Genomic DNA, 11783 nt, shown 5'->3' on the forward strand with positions numbered 1-11783 from the left:
CTAGTGGGGACAACAGTCATGCAGGTAGCCACTATTATACACTTTTATGCACTTACAGTCAAAGCTGGAGAAACACAGAGGACCCAGCGATGGCATCAGCTTGGCAGCATTGGCCAGTGGCTAACATTTCAGTTGGTTCCTAATGGTTGAAAAGGTGATGGCCAGGTATACGGTAGGGAGCGTGCATTTCGGTAGGAGCAACAATGAAAAGGCATGATCGGGCCTGGTGTATTTCAAGAATTGCCTGTGGACTTTGGGATAGGGGAGCAGAGGTGCATAGGTGATGGGAGAGGAGTTAGGAGAAGAAGTCCGGGACAGGTATGGCAGGCCTCATGTCCTTCGCTCGGGAGTCTAGACTCTATACTGTGGGTGAGGAAGTACCACAGAGCTTTTACAAGGGGAGTAACTTGGTGAGATTCTTCTTTTAGGAAGATCCCCTGGCTGCAGGGAGAGCTCTTGCCAAGAAGAGAGAGACTCACGAGAGGGAAACTAATAACATGGCTAAGCAGCAGTCCAGATGCAAGAGGTGTTTGGTTAAAGGGAATGGAGATGGGGACCATGTTTGAACACATTTCTGAGTTAGCATTGACAGGATGGAGAGTAGCCTGAACGTGAAGGATTTGGGAGCTGAGCTCAGGCCGACTCTGACATGTCCTACTCGGGAGTCTGGTGGATGGTGACAATATTAAATGAAGTGAGGCATCCATAGGAAGAGAAAGTTTGAAGGATTGGGGAATAGGGTAAGGAGTGTAAAATATAAAAGAAAAAATTTAAGTATTGATGCCTGGGTCATACTCCCAGGATTCTGATTTAATTTGTCTCAGGTGTAGTGTAGACATTGGGATATGTTATTTAATCTCTCTAGGTAATTCTAATGAGAACCCAAGTTGAGAACCACTGTTATGAAGAGATAGGACTGAAAAAGAGAAGACAGAATTCTCAGAAACACCACAATTTAATTGGCAAGAAGGATAGCCCAAGTGTCTATTAATAGGGTATTGATCAAATGAACTGTGTGATTGAAAACTCAGCCCCAGGTTCCAGGTAGGACGCAATGAGTACACTCCACCCTGTCTCTCCCACTGAACGCAGCTGTAAACCTGGGCAGAAGGCACGGGGCAGCAACCGGAGGAGTCTGCAAAGTAAATAGTGGCAGATGGATTGGGAAGGAAGACTAGAGTTCAAAGTAGCTCTGAACCAACAGTGAGCTCACCTCATTGTTAGCTTCGGTGCGGCCCAGTCGAAACACAAAGTGGCCTGAAACTGGACGTGGACTCCAGGAGAAACCCTCGGGTTCTGGCTCAAAGGACAGGAAAGGGGTCTCCTATTGCTCAAAGAGAAAGGGAGAGATCTCCTGGGTTTTTTGTTTGTTTGTTTTTCTTCTCGATGGAGGACTGAAAAGGGGACCCCAGGAACCAGAAAGTGCCAGGGACATAGCAGCGAGGAAGGAGCTTGGGAAAGTGACCTGATAAAGGTGTCTATAAATCCCTAGGCTCACCCCTAAGTGGCACAGTGTGAATCTGACGCCAAACAGTATACCAAAAGCTCTGAGAGGGAACCACAAACTGTAGACCACCACCCACGTCCCACTCTGGCCACCAGGTGGCACACATGCAAGACAGATCTGAATAGTGTTGCAAAGACTTTGAAAGTAGAATGGGCCCTGAAACCACAACTCATAAAAGGCTGGTTGGAAGCTGCAGCCTGAACCCAACTGGGTCAACTGCTTACTAAAGCAAAAAATCAACATTTGCCATAGGATTTAAATAAGACCTAGAGACTCATGATCCAACAAGTAAGGACAAACTTTCTTTAAATGAATGGAAGATAGACAGTCGTAGCAAAGAAATAGAAAATATAAAGAAAAGTAAAACAGAAGTTTTACAACTGAAAAATACAGTAACTGAAATTTTGAAACTCACTGATGGCTCAGTGACAGGATAGAGATGTCAGAGGAAAGAATCATAGAACATGAAGATAGATCAATAGAATTCTCCAATCCAAACAACAGAAAGAATAAAGATTTGGGGAAAAAATAAATAAGCCTCAGGAACTTGAGGGACAATACCAAAAGACCTAACATTTGCATCATCAGAGTTGCAGAAGAAGAGAAGAAAAGGTGCAGTGCAGAAAAAAATTGAAGAAATAATGACTAAAAACTTTCCAAATTTGACAAAACACATAAAACTTACAGAGTTGAGAAGCTCAGCAAATCATAAACAGGATGAGCTCCAAAAAAATCCAGGTCCAGAACATTATCATCAAACTACTTAAAATTAAAGACAAAAATGAAATCTCACAGACAACCAGAGAGAAACATTCGACTTATAGGGAACAATGATCCAGACAACGGCAGGCATCTCATCAGGAATCGTGGAAGCCAGAAGGAAGCAGAACAGCATTTAAAGATACTGAAAGGACAGAATTGTCAACCCAGAATTCTATATCCAGCAAAAATATATTTGAGGAGTGCAGTGAAATAAAGTTCTTCTCAAAACAAAGAAAGTAAAATTTGTTGCCAGCAGACCTGTTCTAGAAGTAACTTCTTCAAACAGCAGGGCAACGTCTGCCAAGTTCCAGGCAGAAACTTGGAACACCAGGAATGAAGGAGGACTAACAGAGATGCTGAATGGATGGGCACATATCACAGCCCTTCTTCTCTGAAGTTCTTTAAACTCTGCTTGATGGCTGAAAACTGAAAATATAACACTGTTTGATACAATGTATGTAGGTGTAATACATAAGACAATTACAAATGAAGGTGGGAGAGTAAAGGCCCTTTGTGATAAGCTTTCTGCATTTTGCTTGAAGTGGTAAAATATCATGAAAAGGTAAAGATGTATTTTGTAATTCCTAGAGCAACCACTGAAGAGATACAGTAAAATAAATAAATAAATAAGTAAGTAAGTAAGTAAATAAATAAATAAATAAAATAGAATAGAATACTGAGAAGATTCAAATAACCCAAAAGAAAGCATGAGATGGGAAACAGAGGAATACAAAACAGAAGAACAAATAGAAAATAAAATGATAGGCTTAAATCCAAACATATAAATAATTACATTAAATGCAAATAGTCTAAACAAGTCAATTGAGATTGGCAGAATGGATTTTTTAAATGACCGAATTACATGCTGTTTTATAAGAAACTCACTTATAGCATACGAAGGTTGAATGTAAAAGGATGTAGCATCTATCCTGGAGAAATGAAAACTTATGTCCACGTGAAAACCTGTAAATGAATGGTGATAGCAGCATTATTCATAACAGCCCCGAACTGGAAACCCAAATGTCCTCCAAACAGTGAATGGTTAAACAAACTATGGTGCATCCATACTCGGCAAGTAAAAGGAATGAGCTATTGATACACGCAACAACTTGGATAGGTCTCAAGGGAAATGCGCTGAGTGAATAGAGCCAATCTCTAGAGGTTACATACTATACAATTTCATTTATAGAGCACTCTCGAAATGACAAAATTATAGAGATAGAGACAGATTAGTAGTAACCAGGGGTTAGGGAGTGGGATGCGAGAGAGGTGGCTTTGGCTATAAAAGAGTAGCATAAAGCATATTTGCGACGGAGCAGCTTTGTATCTTGACTGTGGTGGTCATTACATGAATCTGCATATGATAAAATTTCATGGAACATACACACACCCATATGAGTGCATTTTAAATGGTGAAATCTGAATAAGGTCAACAGATTATATCAATGTCAATTTTCCAGTTGTCATTGTACTATAGTAATGCAAGATTGCAGGATGTTACCATTGGGTGGAACTGGGTTAAGTTTATTAATTTGCTAGCTGCCATAACAAAGTGCCACAGACCAGGTGGCTTAAACAAAGGAAAATTAATGGCTCCTCATTCCAGAGGCTAGACATTGAAATCAAGATGCCAACAGAGTTGGTTCCTTCTGAGGGCTGTGAGGGAGAATCTGTCCCAGGTCTCTCTCCTTGGCTTATAGATGGCTGTCTTCTCTCTCTGTTGTTGCATCACCTTCCCTCTGTGTCCAGATTTCTCCCTTCTATAAGGACACCAGTCATGCTGGATGACCACTCTAATGATCTCACTTGAACTTGATTATTTCTGCAAAGATCCTATCTCTAGATCCTCACATTCTGTGGTACTGAGGGTTGGGACTTCAACATATGAATTTTGGAGGGGACACAATTCAACCCATAATAGGTATATGGATCTTTCTGTGCTATTTCTTACAACTGCATCTGAATCCACAATTATTTCAAAATAAAAAGGTTTTAAAAAGAGGAAAAAGATTGAAAGAACTGAATTCATACAAAGTGTTCTCTGACCATAATGGGCTTAGTCTAAAATCAATAACAGAAAAATAATAGAAAATCTACAAATGCTTGGAAATTAAAGAGTATACTCCTATATAACCCTTTGATCAAGAGGAAGTCTCAGGGAAAATAAAAAAATATATTGAACTGCCTGATAATAAACCTACAGTATATCAAATTTTGTGGGAGGCAACCAAAGCAGTGCTTAGAGGGAAATTTATAGCATTCAAGGCTTATATTAAATAAACTATGTTACATCTAAACTGTGGAATATCATCTAGATGTTAAAATACTGAAGATATAGAAGGAACTCTAGGATGTATTATTAGATGTGAAACTGTAAAAAATTATATATAGCATGCTATTTTTGGTGGGAAAAGAGGGAGAAAATCAGAATAACTCAATCTGCTTGTTTCCGCATAAAGAAACACTGGCAGGCTACACGATGAACTAATTAAAGTCATTATCTACATGGGCGGAGGAAGATGAGGCAGATGGGGCAGAGGGAGGAGTAAGATTTCTCAATGTACACCTTGTTAATTGCTTTCCCTTTTTAAAAAAATTGTGGTAAAATTCACATAACATAAAATTAACCATTTCAAAGTGTACAACTCGGTAGCATTTAGTACATTCATAATGTTATGCAACCATCACTTTATCAAATTCCAAAACTTTTCATCACCCCAAAAGAAAACCCTGTACCCATTAAGCAGTCACTCCCCGTACCCCCTTGCCTCCAGGCCCTGGTAACCACCAAACTGCTTTTATCTCAATGGATTTACCTATTCTGGATATTTAATGTAAGTGGAATCATACAATATTTGGTTTTTTTGTGTCTAGCTTCTTTCATTTAGCATAATGTTTTCAAGGTTCATCCACATTGTAGCATGTATCAATACTCCGTTTCTTTTTATGACCAAATGATATTCCGCTGTATGTATATATCACATTTTGTTTATCCATTCAGCTGTTAATGGCTCTTTTGGCTACTGGGAGTAACGCTGCCATGAACATTCATGTACAAGTATCTGTGTGAGTCCCTGCTCTCAATTCTTTTGAGTATAGATCTAGGAGTGGCATTGCAGGGTTGTATGGCAATTCTATGTTTAACACTTTGAGGAACCACCAAACTGTTGTTTTCCACAGTGGCTGCACCATTTTACATTCCCACATCAATGTACTAGTCTTCCAATTTCTCCATATCTTTGTCAGCACTTGTTATTTTCTGTATTTTTCATTACAGCCATCCTAGTAGGTGTAAAGTGCTATCTCGTGTTTTTGATTTGCATTTTGCTAATGACTCACAATGTTGAGCAGCTTCTCATGTGCTCATTGATCATCTGTATACCTCCTTAGGTATCTTTTTTTGTGTGTGTGTGAATCCTATGAATATGTTATCCATTTGAAACAAAAAAAAATCAATTTTACAAGGAAAAAGAGTCAAGATCAGAAAAGAAGGAGAAACTAGACCATTATGGTAGGTGGAATAATGGCCCCCAAAGATGTCCACATTCTAATTCCTGAAACCTGTGAATATGTTACCTTATGTGGCAGAAGGGACTTTGCAGACGTGATTAGGTTAAGGATCCTAAAATGCGGAGATTATCCTGGATTGTTGGTGGGCCTGATGTAACCACAAGGGACCTTACGAGAGTGAGGCAAGAGGTCAGAGTCAGAAAAGGAGATATGACGATGGAAGTAGAGATCAGAGAGAGACAGAGAGACTTGAAGATGCTATCCTGTGGGCCTTGAAGATGAAGGAAGGGATCCGTGAGCCAAGGAATGCAGGCAGCTTCGAGAAGCTGGAAAAGGCAAGGAAATAGATTCTCCCCTAGGGCCTGCAGAAGGAACACAGCCCTGCTGAGACCCTGATTTTAAGACTTCTAACTCCAGAATTATAAGATAATAAATCTGTGTCATTTCATGCCACTGAGTTTGTGGTAATTTGTTACAGCAGCAATAGGAAACTAACACAACCACAAAGGTCCTGTTCCCTCCAGAACAAAGTATTGCCTAATGACCTTCTCATCAGTGCTTCACTCTCAGGAAGCACAGCTGAGTCTCATATGTTTTCTAAATCCTAGAGGGGGGAAGCGAACCACAGAGGGCAAAGTTGCTTTGTCCTGTGAGGTGTGAAAGATGTTGGTGGCAAAGCACCCCAAGATCTGTCTCCTACACATCCTCAGAGGGAATGCTGAGCTCTAACTCTTGTTGGATAAATGTACATGACAGCAAGGACCCCAAAAGTCTTGTAAAAGATGTAAGAGATCATTACCCTTCACAGAGATTGAGCAAGATCTGCAGGAACCAAAGCCAAGGGACTTCTTTTTATCCCCAGTGGCAGTGTTATCACCTTCAGGTGGGAGCTGCAAGACTAAGAAGTTTGAAAGCAGCCCTCCGTTTCATTCCACCTCCCTACCCCTCTCCCAGAGCTCAGCTGTAACTGGCAGCACCTGCCCATCCACAGGTCATTCATCAGCTGAAATGTCTGCATGTGGTTTTGCTTCACGTCTATCCTCTTTCAAAACCCTAAATATGCTTCGCATCTAATGCATCTAATATGTTGGCTTCGTGCAGTTGGCCCACAGAGGTGACTCCGTGTGATAAATGACCCAATAGTGGGCTGGGTGGCAAGTCCAAATAGCTGATGGCCTATAAATTTCTTCCACCTCTTTCTTCTTCAGATGGATGAGGATACCACCGTCACTATTACCACCTTCACAGAAAAGACAGCTCTGGATCAAGGCCAGCTATGACCTAAAATCCACTTAAAACTCATTGAAGAAGCACTTGAAGAATGTGGATCTATGACCAGGGGATAGGCCTGAATAAAACAACGTAATATTTCTTAGAACCCAAAAAACAATGGTTACTATTTAAAGAGGGGAACTACTCAGTATAGCCCTAAGGAAACTTACTCTCCAGAGTGTGGAATTTCGTTATTGATAAAAACAATAAGACTATCTATTGGGCACCTGCTGCAGTAAACCTGTGGTTGTCTTGCTAGCATGAATTACACCTCCTTCCAGGCACGAAGTTTGGGTAGGATTTACCCAAATCTACCAAATTTACACCCGTAGCTCAAAGTGTGAGCCCTGATTGGTCAGAGCCAATCTGTTATTTCATGCCCCTTGTCACGGTGACAAGCACCCAATGCAGACCTGAGCCAATGAGCAAGTGGCATTTCACAGCCACTGGTTCAGGATGTGACAGCACATGACCAAATACAGCTTCCTTAGAAGGGAGCCCAGGAGTTTTGATCCGTGGTCGGGGGAGAGACATCCTCTCTTTCTTTCTGACTACGACAAACAGCATGCAGTCTGGCACAGCGAGGGTACCCATCTTGCAGGAAGGAGGGAGGCAGTCTGGCATGAGGCCAACATCTTGAAGGACCTTTGTGACATGATTGGGCAACTGGATTAAAACAACCCTGAAGGCTGCCCTCCGGGTTTTCAATGACCCAAAGCAATAAACTCCCTTGTTATTTAGACCAGTGCATGTCAGGGGTTTTTCTGTTTACAACTGACCGCATCTTAGCTCACGCACCCACTGTATGTCAGGTGCTGTGTGGGGCGCTTTCACATGTTCTGTCTCAATTAATCTTCACCATGGCCCCGTGATGGAGGTTTTACTGTCCCCTTTTTACAGATGTTGGGTGTGCTATCCAACTTCAAAGGGCTGATGAGTGGTGGAGCCAGGTCTGCCCATCCCCCAGACTTCTGCATTCCACCCCGCTCTCTTGGCTCCAGCCAGAAGACCTGCAGGCACAGGGCTTAGGGGAGACTCCCCAGCACCGCCCTCTGCAATAATTCTACAGATGAGCTCCAGAAGAGATTGTTCCTATTTTCACACCAGCAGCTGTATTTCATATCTGGCATCTTGTTTCAGTAGTTGAATATTTCTGATGAGTGTTGATGAATTACTGCAAAAATGGTAGTTAATACATCCTTCCTTACAGAGGCGCCACAGAAAGATCTAAAAGAGCTCTCAATGGCATTTTAGGGAGCAGAACCTAACTCCAAGATTCCCAAAGTAACCCTCTGTCTAATATGAGTGTATCCAACCTTAAATCTAGATCTGCTACATAAGAAGTCACTTAAAATTGTTTTCCCATTTGAAAGTTGGGAGTTAATGACATGACTCTACTTCAAACTCAGAAAGGTCGGTGAGTAGGAGCAGACTTTGAGAAAAGTAACTTGAATAGAAGCTAAGGGCTCTGTTCTTTGCAACATCAGACTCTGAAATAACACTACGTGCACGATGAGATGAGCACTTCTTCCAATGGGGCTGATCCTGTCCCTGGGTTGTTTAGCCAGAGTTCCCAATGGAAACACAAATAAACAAAAAATTCCCTCTGCAAAATGCACACATGTATGTATAATTCCTTGAATAACATTCAAGGGGCTTTTCAGCCTGAATGGGAAGGAAAGGGCTTCAGAGGCTGTTGATCCAAACCTAACGTCCACTGCTAAGACAGCCCGGCTCCCACGTGGCCACCTCCAGTGATGGGAGACACGCCGTATTCATGATGACCAATACTTCTGTCAGACATTTTCATCTGGTCCCAAGTGCTCCGTATGATGAACCCAAATCCGTATCTCCATAAGAAACAGGCTTTGAAGTTAGTCAGACCGGAGTTCAAATGACTGTTCACCAGTTCCTCCCGGGTGACCTGGGGCAGTTGCTCAATCCCTCCGAGCCCCAGGCTCCTCAGCTATAAAAATGGAGCTGGTAACGCCTACTTCCGATCATTAATATAAGGTTCAAAAGAGAGATGGTGCATAAAGCGCATGGCAACTTTTCCTGGCACAGAGGCAGCCTCCACAAGCTATAGCTATTATTAACTAGCACGGAGAGCACCCTGAGGCTATTGAGTGGGGTTGCCAGATGTAACAAACAGAAATACAGGAAACCCAATGAAATTTGAATTTCAGATAAACAACCAATAATTTTTTTATTTTAAGTGTGTTCCATGTAATATTTGGCAAATACTTACACTAAAATATTATTGTTCATCTGAAATTCAAATTTCACTGGACATCTGTTTATCTGGCAACCCTACTACTGAGCCAGTGGGACCATCGAGGTTGAAGCAGGGATGGGACAACGAGGGAAAAAATCATGACGTCAGAGAGGGGAGGATACAAAAGAACCAGGGATGTGGCAGCAAACCCATAAACTATGTGCAGAGGCACTCACCTGAGGGTACCTGTTGCCTGATGTGGAACCAGCCCCAGTTGCTTAAATGCACGCTCAGCCATATGTGGAAGTCCATAATTCACAATGGTTCATTTCCTCTCCCTTTGAAAATTTTTATTCTTTTTTTGAAGAAGAAGATTAGCCCTGAGCTAACATCTGCCACCAATCCTCCTCTTTTTGCTGGGGAAGACTGGCCCTGAGCTAACATACGTGCCCATCTTCCTCCACTTTATATGTGGGACACCCACCACAGCATGGCTTGCCAAGTGGTGCCATGTCCACACCTGGGATCTGAACCAGCAGACCCCAGGCCACCAAAGAGGAATGTGCAAACTTAACCGCTGCACCCCCAGGCCAGTCCCTAAAGATTTTTATTCTTGTAAAAAATCAACCTTAATTATCACCACTTATGTTGGATCACTATATAACTTACTATTTATAACTCTTATATTAAGGAAACTCCAGCACAAAAACTTATCAAGTGTCTACTTTTTCCAGATCCTTTCATCAAACCTTTCAAATATTTATCAGGCACATAACTCATCTCACCTATAGTGGTCATGGTGGAGGATACAGACTGAGGCTAAAACAGGACCTCCATGTTCAAGGGCTCCACTCATTGTCTACTGCAATGGTCTCCAACATTTTTTTTTTTAATCATTTTCCCCATCAGTTAAAAAAAAATTGAGCAGATGGGAGCATACCTCCCCCTTTGCTCCAATCCCAGTCTGGAAGCCATTGGGCTAGCAGATAAGAAAGATCTGTAAGCAAATAATTTGCAGACAATGTGGTAAGTCCTGTAACAGGATATAACTGGGATGTTAAAAGAACAGAGAAGAAGGAGTGGGGAGCTCTGCTGGAGGAGAAGGAGGAAGGCCCCATGAAGGAGGGGACCTCTGGGTGAGCCTTGAAGGGTGAGCAAGGCTTTGCCAGAAGACTTGGGGACAGGGGATGCTTTTCAGGCAAAGAAAACAGCCTTTTTGAAAACACATGAGTATGAAAAAGGATCATGTACTCAGAGGACCAGGAGCAGCTGGGTATGGTTTAAGCATAGAGTGTAGCTGGCAAAAGAAGAGTTAAATGCAGTGAGAAGAATGGGTTCCAGAGCATGCAGTGTAGACGAAGGCTAGGAAACAATGCAAACCTGGACTGTGAAACGATATGCTCACATCTACACATTAGAAGGATCGCTCTGATAGAGATGAGAAAATTCTAAATGAAATCTGAGAAAATGGAACTAAAACAGTATATTACATAATAGGTTATTATGTCCAAATAGCATGTATCCTAGGATTACTTAGATGGTTTAATATTCGAAAATTTATTAACATGGAAACAGATTACTTTTTAATAAAGAAATATTCACTGCAATAGATACTAAAAATCTGTTCAATAGATTTCCAACTTGGAAAACTAGGACACTCTTACACAATAAAGAGTATCTAGTATAAACACACAGCCAATATTATATTAAAAGTATTTCCATTAGGGGCCGGTCCTGTGGCGCAGTGGTTAAGTGTGCACTTTCCGCTTTGGTGGGCTGGGGTTCGCCGGTTCAGATCCCGTGTGTGGACGTGGCCCTGCTTGGCACACCATGCTGTGGTGGGTGTCCCACGTATAAAGTAGAGGAAGATGGGCACAGATGTTAGCTTAGGGCCAGTCTTCCTCAGCAAAAAGAGGAGGATTGGCCGCAGATGTTAGCTCAGGGCTAATCTTCCTCAAAAAAAATAAAAAACAAATTAAAAAAAGTATTTCCATTAAAGTCAGAAATAAAACAAAAATACCAAATAGTAGCATTAACATGTCACATTCTGCTAAAAATTCTAGTCGATGCAAACAACATTAAACAAAAACAAGGGCTCATAGCTCGTAAGTGGAAAAGCTGGGCCTTAAACTCAGAGTCTTCCCACCTAACCACTCCAGCCTGCCTCATAAATAGACCCACCCTAGGAGCTGTGAGGATGCAGAGAAGCTTAAGGCCATGGCCTCCAAAACTTAAAATACAGGTTGGGCAAATATGGACACATCAAAGGGTAAGAAACAGTACAGTTCACTGAATGCCACTAGGCGCTTAGCCTCACACCTGGTACCTTGAGAGCGCACATCCATCCATTCATTCACTCACCAACAAAGATTTCCTGAGCACCTACGATGTGCCAGGCATGGCGCTGGGCACTGGTGGAGAGTCTGAACAACATGGTCTCCACCATGTCATTGAGTCTGGGAAGGAGAATCAGACAGAAAACCTACATAGATAGAAACTAATTACAAATTGAAGTAA

This window comes from Equus przewalskii, chromosome 7 (assembly GCF_037783145.1).
Source record: "Equus przewalskii isolate Varuska chromosome 7, EquPr2, whole genome shotgun sequence".
In the NCBI taxonomy this organism is placed as follows: domain Eukaryota; kingdom Metazoa; phylum Chordata; class Mammalia; order Perissodactyla; family Equidae; genus Equus; species Equus przewalskii.